Genomic DNA, 18004 nt, shown 5'->3' with positions numbered 1-18004 from the left:
CAGCTCTAGAGGGTAAATACACTGCTGATCCCACTGACATAAATAAAGATTTATGGCTGCAAATGGGGTGGAAATACCTATTACTGCTACAGGAAAAGGCAAATAGGAAGATATTTTTGCGAAGCAATCGTATTTTGAGTTGGGTAACCAGTCCAGCAAACTCTTGGCCCACTTAATCCATCAAAACTCTAAAAGCCCGGCTATTCTCAAAATTCACAGTAGCTCTGGGGATTGTTTGATGGACTCCCAAGGAATAGCCGAGGCATTTGTGCAGTTTTACAGGGAGCTATATACCTTTCAATCCAGTTATGATATGTCTGAGTTTCAGTACTATATGGATGGTATTTCGTTCCCAACAGTGTAGAAGGTAGAGCAGCCCTGGAAGCTGATGTGACTGAGGAGAAGATACGGGAATCCTTGAAAGGTATGTCAAAATGGAAAGCATCGGGTATAGAGCAGGGGTCTCAAGCACGCGGCCCGCGGGCCGCATGCGGCCCCTGGGGCTGTCATCTGCGGCCCGCGGGACACAGAGCCGCTAGTATCGGAATTCCCTGACATCCCTGTCCACATATGAACAGCGATGTCTGGGGCTTCCCCAGAGCCGGAGTCCCCGGCAGAGCGCTAATACAGGCTCTGCTCCGGGACTCTGTGGAATTCCCTGACATCGCTGCTCATATATGGACAGTGTGTCAGGGTCTTGCCGAGAGCGGAGCAGAGCGCTGGTGTCGGCTCTGTTCCTGGACTCTGTGGAATTCCCTGACATCGCTGTCCACATATGAACAGCTATGTCTGGGGCTTCCCCAGAGCCGGAGTCCCGAGCAGAGCGCTGGTGTCGGCTCTGCTCCGGGACTCTATGGAATTCCCTGACATCGCTGTCCACATAAGAACAGCGATGTCTGGGGCTTCCCCAGAGCCGGAGTCCTGGGCAGAGCGCTAGTACAGGCTCTGCTCCGGGACTCTGTGGAATTCCCTGACGTCGCTGCCCATATATGGACAGTGTGTCAGGGTCTTCCCCAGAGCGGAGTCCCGGGCAGAGCGCTATTATCGGCTCTGCTCCGGGACTCTGGGGGAGCCTCTGACATCGCTGTCCATACATCGACAATGATGTCAGGGGCTTCCCCAGAGCAGGAGTCCCAGTGATGTCAGGAGCACAGCTGGAGTCCCAGGAAGAGCCTCCAGCTCTGGGCAAGCCCCTGACATCACTGGGGCAGCCTCTACAGAGGGCACTGGGGCAGCCTCTACAGAGGGCACTGGGGCAGCCTCTACAGAGGGCACTGGGGCAGCCTCTACAGAGGGCACTGGGACAGCCTCTACAGAGGGCACTGGGGCAGCCTCTACAGAGGGCACTGGGGCAGCCTCTACAGAGGGCACTGGGGCAGCCTCTACAGAGGGCACTGGGGCAGCCTCTACAGAGGGCACTGGGACAGCCTCTACAGAGGGCACTGGGGCAGCCTCTACAGAGGGCACTGGGGCAGCCTCTACAGAGGGCACTGGGACAGCCTCTACAGAGGGCACTGGGGCAGCCTCTACAGAGGGCACTGGGGCAGCCTCTACAGAGGGCACTGGGGTAGCCTCTACCGAGGGCACTGTGGCAGCCTCTACAGAGGGCACTGTGGCATTATCTACAAGTGGGTGTGTGGCAGTATCTGAAGAGGACACTGGCATTATCTAGGGGTGTGTTGCATTATCTACAGAGGGCACTGTGGCCTTATCTACAGAGGGCACTGTGGCCTTATCTACAGAGGGCACTGTGGCCTTATCTACATAGGGCACTGTGGCCTTATCTACAGAGGGCACTGTGGCCTTATCTACAGAGGGCACTGTGGCCTTATCTACAGAGGGCACTGTGGCCTTATCTACAGAGGGCTCTGTGGCCTTATCTACAGAGGGCACTGTGGCCTTATCTACAGAGGGCACTGTGGCCTTATCTACAGAGGGCACTGTGGCCTTATCTACAGAGGGCACTGTGGCCTTATCTACAGAGGGCACTGTGGCATTATCCACAGAGGGCACTGCGGCAGCATCCACAGAGGGCACTGCGGCAGCATCCACAGAGGGCACTGCGGCAGCATCCAAAGAGGGCACTGCGGCAGCATCCAAAGAGGGCACTGCGGCAGCATCCACAGAGGGCACTGCGGCACTATCTAAAAAGGGGCTGCCCAATCTTGACATGTGTGCTAACTGAGCCGCCGGACTGCATTTAGCGACACTTAAACTGGAAAGCTGGATTGTTGAAATAAGCACGTGGAGAAATATCTCAAATTTTAAACCTAGCGCTATTATAGTAATGTATTATTATTATTCTAGTAATATAGTGTTATAGTAGTTCAAATAACTAATTGATTAACAATAATTTTGTATTGTATCAAATTTGAAAGTAATGCGGCCCGTCAACTTCCCATTTATTCTATATGCGGCCCACTTACCTGGCCGAGTTTGAGACCCCTGCTATAGAGGTATACCACAAATACTCAGACCATCTCATTCCCTCACTATGCGCTATGTTTTCTTATGCCCTTGGTGTGTGGCAATTACCAGATAGCATGTATGATGCCACTATTATTGTCCTGTTAAAACCCGATAAAGACCCTATGGAATGTGGCTCCTATCGTCCGATATCGTTATTAAAAAATGACTACAAACTACTTACTAAAATTCTGGCAAACAGACTTAATAAAGTCATTTCCCAAGTTATTCATGATGACCAGTCTGGCTTTATGCCAGGGAAGTCTACCTCCGATAACATCCGGAGGGTGCAGATTCTTGCTCAGATAGGGGGTGCTATAAAGGCTGATTGGGCAATGGCGTCTCTGGACGCTGCGAAAGCCTTTGATTCCATTGAATGGGTATAACTGCTGTAGACTTTGGAGAGGTTTGGGTTTGGTCCACAGTTCCTTTGATGGATTTCGCTCCTATACAAGGCGCCGAGGGCACAAATTCTGGTGAATGGTGAACTATCCCCATATTTCAGTTTACAGAGAGGTACTAGGCAGGGATGTCCGTGCTCTCCCCATTGCTTTTCGCTCTTGCTATTGAACCATTATCTATACGTATACGACAACACCCTGCGTACAAAGGGATTTGTTTGGGGGGCAGGGAGGATAGAATTGGCTTATTTGCAGACGACATGGTTCTTTTTACGTGCCAGCCAATTGTGACATTACCCCAGGCGATTACTACTCTGGAGATATTTGGGAGATTCGCTGGACTCCATATCAACTGGACTAAGTCTTTTTTTATGCCCTTACAGGGGGTGGGATGGCCAGACTCCATACATGGCTTACGGGTGGTTTCCTCATTTAAATACCTAGGTATTATTATCAATCTGTATCATGGGGATGATCATTCCACTAATATATTGTTGCTACTGGAATACGTAAAGGTTAAGTTTAGGATCTGGAGCGCTCTTCCCCTAGCAGTGACTGGCAGAATAAACTTAATTAAAATGGTCGTTCTTCCCAAATGTCTTTATGTCCTCGAACACGCAGCGACACCAGTGTTTAAAACATTTTTCAAGCAGATACATGCCTTATTTCCAGCATTTATTTGGGGTTCCAATCGATCTAAGCTCAGTCTCACTACTTTGCAGCGTCCCAAAACATTAGGAGGAGCAGCCTTGCCAGATCTCTACCTCTATTATTTGGCGGGGCAATTAAGATATTTGAAAGTTTGGGTCGCCAACATGACCTTGCCAAATAGGGAACATCATCTGGCGTTTCATCTGCAAATGACCACTCTCTGGCCAGTATTAGAGGGGTCCCTGACTGCAATTCAAAATGTATTGCCCATTCATAGGGTGGCGTCTCAGGTGTGGATGGCTGCGAAAAGCATTTATGGGTACTCTGATGTACAAACTGATATGCCGTTATGGTTTAACCCACTCCTCTCCCAGATGTCAGATGCTTTGTCTCCCTCCTTTTGGATTCAGCACGGGGTATGCACTGTTGGGGATATGTATGAGGATAATATTCTTAAATCGTTTACACAACTGCTGTCTGGCTTTGCAATACCTAGGACTGCCTTTTACAGATACCTACAATTGCGCCATGCTCTCGGGGCCCAGTACCCTTCCTCTGACACGGCATTCTCGCAATTTCCTCTGATAGGAATTTTTAGATCCAAAGGCACCAGAGGTTTGATATCTGCCATATACACATCTCTCATATCGACCAAATTAGCCAGAACACCCCTGCAGGTAAAAGACAAATGGACTACACAGATACCTGACCTTACGGAAGGGGATTGGGACGAGATCCTATCCTCGCCACTATTTGTGTCTCCAGCCGCTAACAATAGGATGATACAAATATCCATAATCCATCAAAGTTACCTTACTCCTGTTAGATTACACAAAATGGGTAGATACCCGAGCACGGAATGTCACAGGTGCCGGTACCCTAGGTCAGACTTTTGGCACATGATCTGGGCATGTCCATTTATTTCCTCTTTTTGGGAAGAGGTAGTTGGGGCAGCTACTGGAATTCTGCATATACCAGTCCCAGTTAGTCCACAAGTTTGTTTGTTTGGTATGCTACAGGATGAACATTGGCCTCATTATTTGAAAATATTCCTCCTCCCACTACGGCTAAATGGAAATCACTTGTGAATTCTATCATTCCGTATGAGAGGATAATGTATAGACAGAGAGGATGCATTGATAAATTCTATAAGATATGGGAAGCCTGGTGTGACTCTGCGGTGACTCAGTATACCCCACACAGGTATAATGACCTCCGCCGGTCATTGACACACAATTGAAGCTACTGGGTTGTGGATCTACAGTATATAATTCATAAAATAGTGTCTTGATTTGTTTTGTTTTTTGCCTTTGGATACATGTTAAATGTCTGAATACATGTCTGTATTTCTCCTTTATTTGAAATGTTGGTGTGTTATGTCTCACACACATCTCTGCCTTATTTTCTGTATTATGTGCATGGCATGATTGCATTTGTACTACGATTCTTCAATAAAACGAGTTTACAAAAAAAAAGTAAATTGCTGTTTTTTGGTCACCTTAGCGCTCCAAACAAATAGAATAAAAAGTGATCAAAAAGTCGCTTGTACCCCAAAATGGTATCGGTGAAAACTACAGCTCGCCCCGCAAAATGTAAGCCCTCACACCGGTATAGTGACGGAAAAATAAAAAAAAGTTATGGCTCTCAGAATAAGGTGACACAAAACATTATTTTTCTTAGGGGGGATTCACACGAGCGTGTATTCGGTCCGTGCGGGCCGCGTGGTTTTCACGCGCCACGCATCGACCAATACAAGTCTATGGGGCAGTACAGACAGTCCGTGCTTTTTGCGCAGCGTTTGTTCGCTGCGTACAAAACGCGACAGGTTCAATAACTCTGCGTATTTCGCGCATCACGCACCCATGAGTCAATGGGTGCGTGAAAACCACGCAGGTTGCACGGAAGCACTTCCGTGCGAACCGACTGAAACAGCGCACCAGCTGTCAAAAGGATGAATGTAAACAGAAAAGCACCACGTGCTTTTCTGTTTCCGAACATCCAAACGGAGTGTCTTTAAGATGAGCGAACCAGGACAAGCGAACCGAACTTCACCGGGTTCGGCCGAACTCGTTTTGGCCGAACCCGGCAAAAAAATGTCCGGTACGCGACGTCAGGACATAGTCACTGTCCAGGGTGCTGAAAGAGTTAAACTGTTTCAGCACCATGGACAGTGACTACCGATCCCAAAAAACATGAACCTGTAAAAAAAAACGAAGTTCTGACTTACCGATAACTCCCGGCTTCTTCCTCCAGTCTGACCTCCCGGGATGACAATTCAGTCCAAGTGACAGCTGCAGCCAATCACAGGCCAAGCACAGGCTGAAGCGGTCACATGGACTGCCGCGTCATCCAGGGAGGTGGGGCCCGATGTCAAGAGAGGCGCGTCACCAAGGACGCGTCACCAAGGCAACGGCCGGGAGGGCAGATCTCGGTAAGTACAAACTTTTTTTTTTTTTAACAGGTTGCTGTATATTGTGTTCGACATTCACTGTCGAGGGTGCTGAAAGAGTTACTGTCGATGTAGCTACTTACCTGCAAACGCCGATACTGCTGCAGAATCAACTGTAGCCTCTGGTGCCGGTGTCCTCGCTCGTCTGACACGATGCAGGACCTGTGAGTGACGTCACAGCGTGATCTCTCGAGAACACGGCTGTGACTGCACTGCCAGAAGCTGGGCGTTCTGAAGAGAAGTGGATGATACTTCTCATCAGAGCGCCCAGCTAGTAAAAGTATTAAAAACGCCCCGATGTACGCACCTAATACACGCCCACTTGGACTTTTACTTTTAAACACACCCACTTGGACTTTTGCAAGCCTCATTTGCATAAGTACAAAAATGGTCATAACTTGGCCAAAAATGCTCGTTTTTTAAAAATAAAAACGTTACTGTAATCTACATTGCAGCGCCTATCTGCTGCAATAGCAGATAAGGGTTGCAAAATCTGGTGACAGAGCCTCTTTAAGGGGTTAAAGTTTATTCAGTATACAGTAAGCATTTCTACAACTTTCTAATATACTTTGTGTTTCATTATTCCGTCATTTAGAGACTAAAAATCTGTTACAGGGCCCATCAGGGTAAGGTGACTTTTCTTTTTATTGGTGCAAAGGGGGCCTAACTTATCTATGGTAAAACACAGGGGCCTAACTTATCTATGGTAAAACACAGGGGCCTAACTTATCTATGGTAAAACACAGGGGGCCTAACTTATCTATGGTAAAACACAGGGGGCCTAACTTATCTATGGTAAGACACAGGGGACCTAACTTATCTATGGTAAAACACAGGGGGCCTAACTTATCTATGGTAAAACACAGGGGGCCTAACTTATCTATGGTAAAACACAGGGGCCTAACTTATCTATGGTAAAACACAGGGTGCCTAACTTATCTATGGTAAAACACAGGGGCCTAACTTATCTATGGTAAAACACAGGGGGCCTAACTTATCTATGGTAAAACACAGGGGCTTAACTTATCTATGGTAAAACACAGGGGCCTAACTTATCTATGGTAAAACACAGGGGGCCTAACTTATCTATGGTAAAACACAGGGGGCCTAACTTATCTATGGTAAAACACAGGGGGCCTAACTAATCTATGGTAAAACACAGGGGCCTAACTTATCTATGGTAAAACACAGGGGGCCTAACTTATCTATGGTAAAACACAGGGGACCTAACTTATCTATGGTAAAACACAGGGGGCCTAACTTATCTATGGTAAAACACAGGGGGCTTAACTTATCTATGGTAAAACACAGGGGACCTAACTTATCTATGGTAAAACACAGGGACCTAACTTATCTATGGTAAAACACAGGGGCCTAACTTATCTATGGTAAAACACAAGGGGCCTAACTTATCTATGGTAAAACACAGGGGGCCTAACTTATCTATGGTAAAACACAGCAGGCCTAACTTTTTATTTTTGGTGTCTAGTTTCTTCCATATTACTGCCGCTGCCGCCGAGTAAGTTGCACCACAAAGGGGTCACTAAGACCATGTTCACACGGTGGATTTTGCTTGGTGGGTCCCGCTGCAAAATCGGCCGCAGAATTATTCCTGCCGTCAACCAAAAGATTCCTACTCCCATTCACTTCAGATCGGGCAGGACGCTTCTTTTGCCCGCTAGTTGAAAAAAATCAGCTAGCGGTAAAAAGAAGCATCTGCCTCCCACTGAAATAGAGATCTGCAGAACATTGCTCTCTCCTCTCTACCTCCTGACAGTACATAGTGATATATTCTGCAGATTATTGCCCAACTGACTTCTCTAGAGATCTGCAGAACATTGCTCCTCTACCTCCTGACAGATACATAGTGATATATTCTGCAGATTATTACACCACTGACTTCTCTAGAGATCTGCAGGACATTGCTCCTCTACCCATGACAGATACATAGTGATATATTCTGCAGATTATTACACCACTGACTTCTCTAGAGATCTGCAGAACATTGCTCCTCTACCTCCTGACAGATACATAGTGATATATCCTGCAGATTATTACACCACTGACCTCTCTAGAGATCTGCAGAACATCGCTCCTCTAACTCCTGACAGATACATAGTGATATATTCTGCAGATTATTACACCACTGACCTCTCCGGAGATCTGCAGAACATTGCTCCTCTACTTCCTGACAAACATAGTGATATATACTGCAGATTATTACACCACTGAACTCTCAAGAGATCTGCAGAACATCGCTCCTCTAACTCCTGACAGATACATAGTGATATATTCTGCAGATTATTACACCACTGACCTCTCTAGAGATCTGCAGGACATTGCTCCTCTACCCCTGACAGATACATAGTGATATATTCTGCAGATTATTAAACCACTGACCTCTCTAGAGATCTGCAGAACATTGCTCCTCTTCCTCCTGACAGATACATAGTGATATATTCTGCAGATTATTATACCACTGACCTCTCTAGAGATCTGCAGAACATTGCTCCTCTTCCTCCTGACAGATACATACTGATATATTCTGCAGATTATTACACCACTGACCTCTCTGGAGATCTGCATAACATTGCTCCTCTACCTCCTGACAGGTAAATAGTTTTATATTCTGCAGATTATTACACCACTGACCTCTCTAGAGATCTGCAGAACATTGCTCCTCTACCTCCTGACAGATACATAGTGATATATTCTGCAGATTATTACACCACTGACCTCTCTAGAGATCTGCAGAACATTGCTCCTCTACCTCCTGACAGATACATAGTGATATATTCTACAGATTATTACACCACTGACTTCTCTAGAGATCTGCAGAACATCGCTCCTATACCTCCTGGCAGATACACAGTGATATATGCTGCAGATTATTACACCACTGACCTCTCTGGAGATCTGCAGAACATTGCTCCTCTACCTCCTGACAGATACATAGTGATATATTCTGCAGATTATTACACCACTGACCTCTCTAGGGATCTGCAGAACATTGCTCCTCTACCTCGTAAAAGATACATAGTGATATATTCTGCAGATTATTACACCACTGACCTCTCTGGAGATCTGCAGAACATCGCTCCTCTACCTCCTGACAGATACATAGTGATATATTCTGCAGATTATTACACAACTGACCTCTATAGAGATCTGTAGAACATTGCTCCTCTACCTCCTGACAGATACATAGTGATATATTCTGCAGATTATTACACCACTGACCTCTCTGGAGATCTGCAGAACATTACTCCTCTACCTCCTGACAGACACATAGTGATATACTCTGCAGATTATTACACCACTGACCTCTCTAGGGAACTTGTCCCGCAAAACACGAGCCCTCATATGGCTACGTAGACAAAATAATACAAAAAAAGTTTTGGCTTTTGGAAGGCGGGAAGGAAAAGGCTAAAATGAAAAAACTCAAATTGGTCGTGTCCTTAAGGGGTTAAAGTTTATTCAGTATACAGTAAAGATTTCTACAACTTTCTAATATACTTTGTGTTTCATTGTTCGGTCATTTAGAGGCTAAAAATCTGTGACAGGACCCATCAGGCCATCGTGGGAACGGCTAAATTAAGTTGTTTTTTTATTGGTGCAAAGGGGGCCTAATTTATCTATGGTAAAACACAGGGGGCCTAACTTATCTATGGTAAAACATAGGGGGCCTAACTTATCTATGGTAAAACACAGGGGGCCTAACTTATCTATGGTAAAACACAGGGGGCCTAACTTATCTATGGTAAAACACAGGGGGCTTAATTTATCTATGTTAATACACAGGGGACCTAAATTATCTATGGTAAAACACAGGGGGCCTAACTTATCTATTGTAAAACACAGGGGGCCTGACTTATCTATGGTAAAACAGAGGGGGCCTAACTTATCTATGGTAAAACATAGGGGCCCTAACTTATCTATGGTAAAACACAGGGGCCTAATTTATCTATGGTAAAACACAGGGGGCCTAACCTATCTATGGCAAAACACAGGGGGCCTAACTTATCTATAGTAAAACACAGGGGCCTAATTCATCTATGGTAAAACACAGGGGGCCTAACTTATCTATGGTAAAACACAGAGGGCCTAACTTATCTATGGTAAAACATAGGGGGCCTAACTTTTTATTTTTGGTGTCTAGTTTCTTCCATTTTACTGCCGCTGCCGCCGAGTAAATTGCACCGCAAAGAGGTCACTAAGACCATGTTCAGACGGAGGATTTTGCTTGGTGGGTCCCACTGCAAAATCGGCCGCAGAATTATTCCTGCCATCAGCCAAAAGATTCCTACTCCCATTCACTTCAGATCGGGCAGGACGCTTCTTTTGTCCGCTAGTTGAAAAAATCAGCTATCTGTAAAAAGAAGCATCAGCCTCCCACTGAAATAGAGATCTGCAGAACATTGCTCTCTTCTCTCTACCGCCTGACAGATACATAGTGATATACTGTATTCTGCAGATTATTACACCACTGACCTCTCTGGAGATCTGCAGAACATTACTCCTCTAGCTCCTGACAGATACATAGTGATATATTCTGCAGATTATTACACCACTGACTTCTCTAGGGATCTGCAGAACATTGCTCATCTACCTCCTGACAGATACATAGTGATATATTCTGCAGACTATTACACCACTGACCTCTCTGGAGATCTGCAGAACATTGCTCCTCTATCTCCTGACAGATACATAGTGATATATTCTGCATATTATTACACCACTGACCTCTCTGGAGATCTGCAGAACATCGCTCCTCTACCTCCTGACAGATACATAGTGATATATTCTGCAGATTATTACACCACTTACCTCTCTAGGGATCTGCAGAACATTGCTCCTCTACCTCCTGACAGATAAATAGTGATATATTCTGCAGATTATTACACCACTGACCTCTCTAGAGATCTGCAGAACATTGCTCCTCTACCTCGTAAAAGATACATAATGATATATTCTGCAGATTATTACACCACTGACCTCTCTGGAGATCTGCAGAACATCGCTCCTCTACCTCCTGACAGATACATAGTGATATATTCTGCAGATTATTATACCACTGACCTCTCTAGAGATCTGCAGAACATTGCTCCTCTACCTCCTGACAGATACATAGTGATATATTCTGCAGATTATTACACCGCTGACCTCTCTAGGGATCTGCAGAACATTGCTCTGTTCTCTCTACCTCCTGACGGATATATAGTGATATATTCTGCAGATTATTACACCACTGACCTCTCTAGAGATCTGCAGAAAATTGGTCCTCTACCTCCTGACAGATACACAGTGATATATTCTGCAGATTATTACACCACTGACCTCTCTAGGGATCTGCAGAACATTGCTCCTCTACCCTTGACAGATACATAGTGATATATTCTGCAGATTATTACACCACTGACCTCTCTGGAGATCTGCAGTACATTGCTCTGTCCTCTCTACATGCTGATAGATACTTATTGATATATTCTGCAGATTATTACACCACTGACCTCTCTAGAGATCTGCAGAACATTGCTCCTCTACCCCTGACAGATACATAGTGATATATTCTGCAGATTATTACACCACTGACCTCTCTGGAGATCTGCAGAACATTGCTCCTCTACCTCCTGACAGATAAATAGTGATATATTCTGCAGATTATTACACCACTGACCTCTCTGGAGATCTGCAGAACATTGCTCCTCTACCTCCTGACAGATATATAGCGATATATTCTGCAGATTATTACACCACTGACCTCTCTGGAGATCTGCAGAACATTGCTCTGTCCTCTCTACCTGCTGATAGATACTTATTGATATATTCTGCAGATTATTGCACCTATGACTTTTCCACACCCTTATGATCCCTGTAGATAAAAGGCTCCCTGGATAAATTCCCCAATATATATATGAAAACACTGAAAATTGTAAAGAAAATATATGTTTATTCCAGAATCCAGTAGAAGTGCTGTGCGGTTTTCTCCGGCCCTTTAACATGTGATGATCTGTGACATGAAGAAGAGGAGGGTCCTTCTTCACACGTGGATATGGCCGCCAGTCCACCCTTACACAGCTCAGTCCTGGATCATAAGAGAGCGTAAAACATTTTTCTTTTTTTTCACAGTTGTATTCTAGAAAAGACAAAAAATCTGAATTAGCCCAAAAATTCACAAAACCTTTAACACAAGGAGATGAAGACGGAGCAGAAGACGTCGGACTTACCGGATCTCGCTTCTGTTCTGCACGTCACTGGTTCTCAGCGCTGGAGGAGTCTTCATGACAATTTCAGATGGTTTAGGTGGTAAAGACCACCATGTTGGGGTGACAAAAGATGGTGAATGGGCCCCGAGCGACAGATGGAACAGAACAGGCCTCTTTCTCTCCCGGGGGTTCGGGGCCCTGATGGTAAATGGGCCCCGAGTGGCAGATGAATTAAAATGCCCACTTTCTCTTCCGGGGGTTTGAGGCCCTGGTGGTAACGGTAACCCCCGAAAGGTCCTCCATCTCCACATCCTCTGGAAGTTTGCGTCCGCGAACTTCCTTTTTGTCTTTCTTATCCTCCATATCCTCCATCTCTATATCATCAGGAAATTGACGTCCGCCAACCTCCATTTTCTCGTCCTCCTCCACGTCCTCCATCTCTACATCATCGGGAAATTGACGTCCGCCAACCTCCATTTTCTCTACAATCCTCATCTTGAAAAACATCTTCACTATCCTCCTCTTCATCAAAGACACCTTCATGATGAGAGCCAGCAAGAGAAACCGACACCGTGGTCAATGTGTGACCCCAATTTATAGACTTGATGATGTCATAAGATGTTTACACATCCAGATTAAGAGGTGTAGAGAAATAGAATCTGCCCACATTCTAGATGACATCACAAGAAGCGTATCTCAGTGATCCGGTGGCCATATAAAACGTAATATGGTACAAGAATACAGACAGTAGGGTCTCACTACACCCTCTGGGGAAGTTTCTATCACCTCAAAGAATTCTCAAATCAATGTGGTCAATTCCACTGGGTTCCTAAAACGTAATCGCACCCATAAAACGTACAACACGGGCATTTACATATACAGTGAAAATGAAACAAAACCATTTTTTTCATAAAAAGTGGGTTTTATTTTGTACAAGTGGGAAAAAAAATACACATATGTGGTATCACCACGATCGTAACGACCCGAGCAATAAAGTTAACACATTATTTAAACAGCATGGTGAAGACCGTAAAAAAATAAAAAATAAAAAAAATACGGCAAAAGTGTTTTTTTTTTACCCCCCACAAAAAATATAATAAAAGTTAATCAATATATCATATGTACCCAAAAATGGTGCCATTAAAGAAAATAACTCGTCTGGCAAAAAAAAAGCCCTTATACAGCGATATTGACGGAACAATGCAAAAATTACCGCTCTTGGAAAGCGGAGATGCAAAAAAAATTATTTTTGTTTAAAAATATTTTTAATGTGCAACTAAAATTTATATTCACCAAACCCGGTGAATTGCACAACAAGCAGAGCAGATGAGCCCTCTTTTAGCATTTAAGGTTAACGGCCAGGAGCGGCGGCGTGATGCAGTGATTGAAAGTCTGTATCCTACAAAACAGAGAACGGCAGGGGTCTCTGTCATAGGTTTCAACTAGATCCAAGTCCTGATAGGCCGTATAACCCCTAAGTCGACAAAGTCAATAGCGAGAGCAGCATCTAAGTGGTTGACAGAGGGAGGGGGCCTCTTCTATACAATTGCAAGTGATCGCGGGGGTGCCAATGGTTGCTATGGCAACTGGGGGCCTAACAATGGCCTCCTGGCCTGCCATGTACAGAAGCCTATTAGGCCCTGCCAGAATGCAGTGTATTATACCAGCTAAGAGGTGATCGGATCCTCAAGTCCCCTAGTGGGACAAAAAACTAAAAAAAATGCTTTAGAAAAATAAATAAACAAAAATTGCCACTCTCTCTTTATAAAGTCATTATTAAAAAAATATATAAAACACATATATATATATATACACAACTGGTATTGCCACATCCATAAATACACAAAAATAATCACATCATTTATCCTGCGCGGTAAACGCTGTAAGAAAAATATTTAAAAAAATTACAGATATTCTGTTTTTTGGTCACATCACCTCCAAAACATTGGAATATAAAGCTACCAAAAAAATGTACCCCAAGATGGTACCAATAAAAACTACAGCATGTCCCGCAAAAAACGCGCCCTCACAGCTCAGCAGATGGAAAAATAAAAAGTTATGGCTCTCAGAATATGACGACCTTATGTAACTGTTTTTATTGTGAAAAAGAAGTAAAACATAAAAAAAACTATATAAATTTGGAATGGCCGTAATCGCAGTGATCCGCCGAATAAAGTTACATGTCGTTTATACCACCCGGTGAACGCTGTAAAAAATACAACGCCACAATTGCTGTTTTATGATCACCTTGAATCTCGAGAAATTGAATAAAAAAACATCCTGATATGCAGGCCACAGGGGCTGGCTGGCACATTTTAGCCTGGGGTGCAAGCCCACAGCACTGGACCAAGAGTAGCGGCCCATCCTTAACCTGTTTACCTTCACCTTCACTATAAAGGCGGCAGAGGAAACTGGGCTTTAAATTGTTAAAAGACGGCAGCTGATTGTGTTTTCATGTTGGGATTGCACACGCAAACTAATCCTGCTTAGGGCCTGTTCACACCTGCGTCAGTGTTTCCGTTGAGCAGCAGAACAACAAAAATATCGTCTGGTTTCAAGTCATGGTGTCCGTGGTTATACCAAAAACAAAAGCGCAGCAGGCTGCGCTATTGTTTCCGGTATTTTTACCCAGATCTGTGATAGAACCTCCAAAGCAGATGTGAATCTGCTCTTACCGGCATATTGTTTCTGAATACTTCCGCCACACAATGATCATATAGTGAATAATATTACCATACTGTTACTGAATAAAAACACTGAACAAAACCAGGGGCGTAACTAGGAAAGATTGGGCCCCATAGCAAACTTTTGACTGGGCCCCCCCCCTCCCCTGAGTGTCACACAACCCCCCCTTGTAGATAGTGCCTTTTTTACAGCCCCCCCTGTAGATAACGCCATACAACCCCCACTGTAGAGAACGCCATACAGCCCCCCTGTAGATAGTGCCATACATCCCCCTGTAGATAACGCCATACAGCCCCCCTGTAGATAACGCCATACAGCCCCCCTGTAGAGAACGCCATACAGCCACCTGTAGAGAACGCCATACAGCCCCCCTGTAGATAGCGCCATACATCCCCCTGTAGATAACGCCATACAGCCCCCCTGTAGATAACGCCATACAGCCCCCCCTGTAGATAACGCCATACAGCCCCCACTGTAGAGAACGCCATACAGCCCCCTGTAGATAACGCCATACAGCCCCCCCTGTAGATAACGCCATACAGCCCCCCTGTAGATAACGCCATACAGCCCCCCTGTAGATAACGCCATACAGCCCCCACTGTAGAGAACGCCATACAGCCCCCTGTAGGTAACGCCATACAGCCCCCCCTGTAGGTAACGCTATACAGCCCCACTGTAGGTAACGCTATACAGCCCCACTGTAGGTAACGCTATACAGCCCCCCCTTTAGGTAACGCCATACAGCCCCCCCTTGTAGGTAACGCCATACAGCCCCCCAATGTAGGTAACGCCATACAGCCCCCCTGTAGGTAACGCCATACAGCCCCCCCTGTAGGTAATGCCATACAGCCCACCCCCTTGTAGGTAACGCCATACAGCCCCCCAATGTAGGTAACGCCATACAGCCCCCCCTGTAGGTAACGCCATACAGCCCACCCCCTTGTAGGTAACGCCATACAGCCCCCCAATGTAGGTAACGCCATACAGCCCCCCCTGTAGGTAACGCCATACAGCCCCCCCCTGTAGGTAACGCCATACAGCCCACCCCCTTGTAGGTAACGCCATACAGCCCCCCAATGTAGGTAACGCCATACAGCCCCCCCTGTAGGTAACGCCTTACAGCCCCCCCCCCTGTAGGTAATGCCATACAGCCCCCCCCTGTAGGTAACACCATACAGCCCCCCCTGTAAATAACGCCATACAGCCCCAACCCCCCAAAACTATCTGACCTATAGTGTGTCCTACAAAAGACATGTATCCCCTATCCACAGGATAGGGGATGCATGTGTTATCGCTGGCAGCGATAGGGAGAACGGGGGACCAAAAGTCCCCCAAGTTCTCCGTGACTAACCTCAGACTTCAGGAGTCTACGCAGCTGAATAGAAATTAAAGGAGCGCTGGTCACGCATGCGCACAAGCGCGACCGGCGCTCCATTCATTTCTACGGAGCTGCCGACACAGACCCCGGAAGTCCGAGGTTTGTGATGGAGAACTTCAGGGGACTTTCGGTCCCCCGTTCTCCCTATGGCTGCAAGCGATCACACATGTATCCCCTATCCTGTGGATAGGGGATACATGTCTTTTGTAGGAACAACCCCTTTAATGGCAGAACGGGGAGATACCTCCCTGCTCTGCCATAGTGTTTAGTGGCGTCGCGCTGTAGTAGCCATAGCGGCAGCTAGCAGAGCCTCCGGCCATGGTGGGGCCCCGTACCGGCGTGCGACACGGGCCCCCTCATGATGCGGGCCCCGTAGCAGCCGCTACGGCCGCTACGGCGGTAGTTACGCCACTGAATATAGTCATAGATGCCGGTCCTACACAGGGGCTCTGTGTAGGACCGGTATAAGTAATTACAGCACAGTGACATCCAGTGACGATATAGGGGTAGATACCAGTCCTATACAGGAGCCCTACAGACCATATAAGTGATTAAAGTACAATGACCATATAGTGGTAGATACCGGTTCTACACAGGGGCTCTACAGACCATATAAGTGATTAAAGTACAGTGACATCCAGTGACCATATAGTGGTAAATACTGGTCCTACACATGAGGTCTGTAGACCATATACAGCACAGTGACATCCAGTGACTCAGAGGTGACGTCTTCTCAGATTAGATTTGTTCATTTTCCCTTTTCTTCTCCATCCTTCCTAGAGCGCTATGACGACTTCTTCTAGCCACGATCGCCTCTGCAGAATTTAAAATACAGACAAGTTGGTTTCCTGCTTTTCTAGCATTCATCCCACCTATGCCCCATCCTCTAAACAAACTCGTCACCCACAGTGCCCCAGATAGTAATAATGATACCCACTTTGTGCCCCACACAATAATAGTGCCCCTTTGTGCAATCATATAGTAAACGTGCCTCCTTTATGCCCCCCATACAGTAATGCTGCCATTAACAGGCCCCCTTCTCCTCCAGGCCCAGTTGTGATTGTAGTGGTTGCTACCAGACCCAGATGGGAAAGGGACCCCCCGATAACAGTGGGCTGATATTTTTATCCTCTGACAGGAGACCCTGTGGGGATGGTGGCCCTGGGCATTTGCCCAGTTTGACCCCCTCCTAACACCAGCCCAGTAGAAAAGTGTTCTAACAGACGTCACAGGTGTAGCGCAGCCATGGGGGTGGTCATGGGAATGATGGGGTCCTAAAAATCTACTGGTGGACCCGCCCAGGCCAGCTCACCCCTGGCAGGCCAGAGGGGAACATTACATTAGTTTCATGAGGTCATTATGAAGGCCCTAATATTTTGGAACCAGGTAGGGGAGGGCCCGACCACATCTGCCCGAAGCGAGGGCGCCCGGTTTATACTAGGACAATACTTTCCCAGCAACGTTTTCTAAACTGTAAAGAAGGAAAGGATCTAAAAAGAAGCAGAGCGTGTCAGAAAAGAGGGATAAGAAAGGACACCATCTATCAGTGAAACACCTGCCCCATAATACCTGGCTTGTTCACACAGAATTGCATCATAACTTGCCACACATCTATGTATTATATATATTATTAAAGGCCCCCTAATAAAGGCCCCCTGGTCAGCCATCTTTGTACTCCTTTGAATCCCTGCCTCTTGCAGGGCTTTAAAGGAGACTGTCAGTATAGCAATATACTGCAATACATTAGTATTGCAGTATATCATGTAAG

Source organism: Rhinoderma darwinii, chromosome 12, assembly GCF_050947455.1.
Source record: "Rhinoderma darwinii isolate aRhiDar2 chromosome 12, aRhiDar2.hap1, whole genome shotgun sequence".
Lineage (NCBI taxonomy): Eukaryota > Metazoa > Chordata > Amphibia > Anura > Rhinodermatidae > Rhinoderma > Rhinoderma darwinii.
This window is presented reverse-complemented; position numbering follows the sequence as displayed.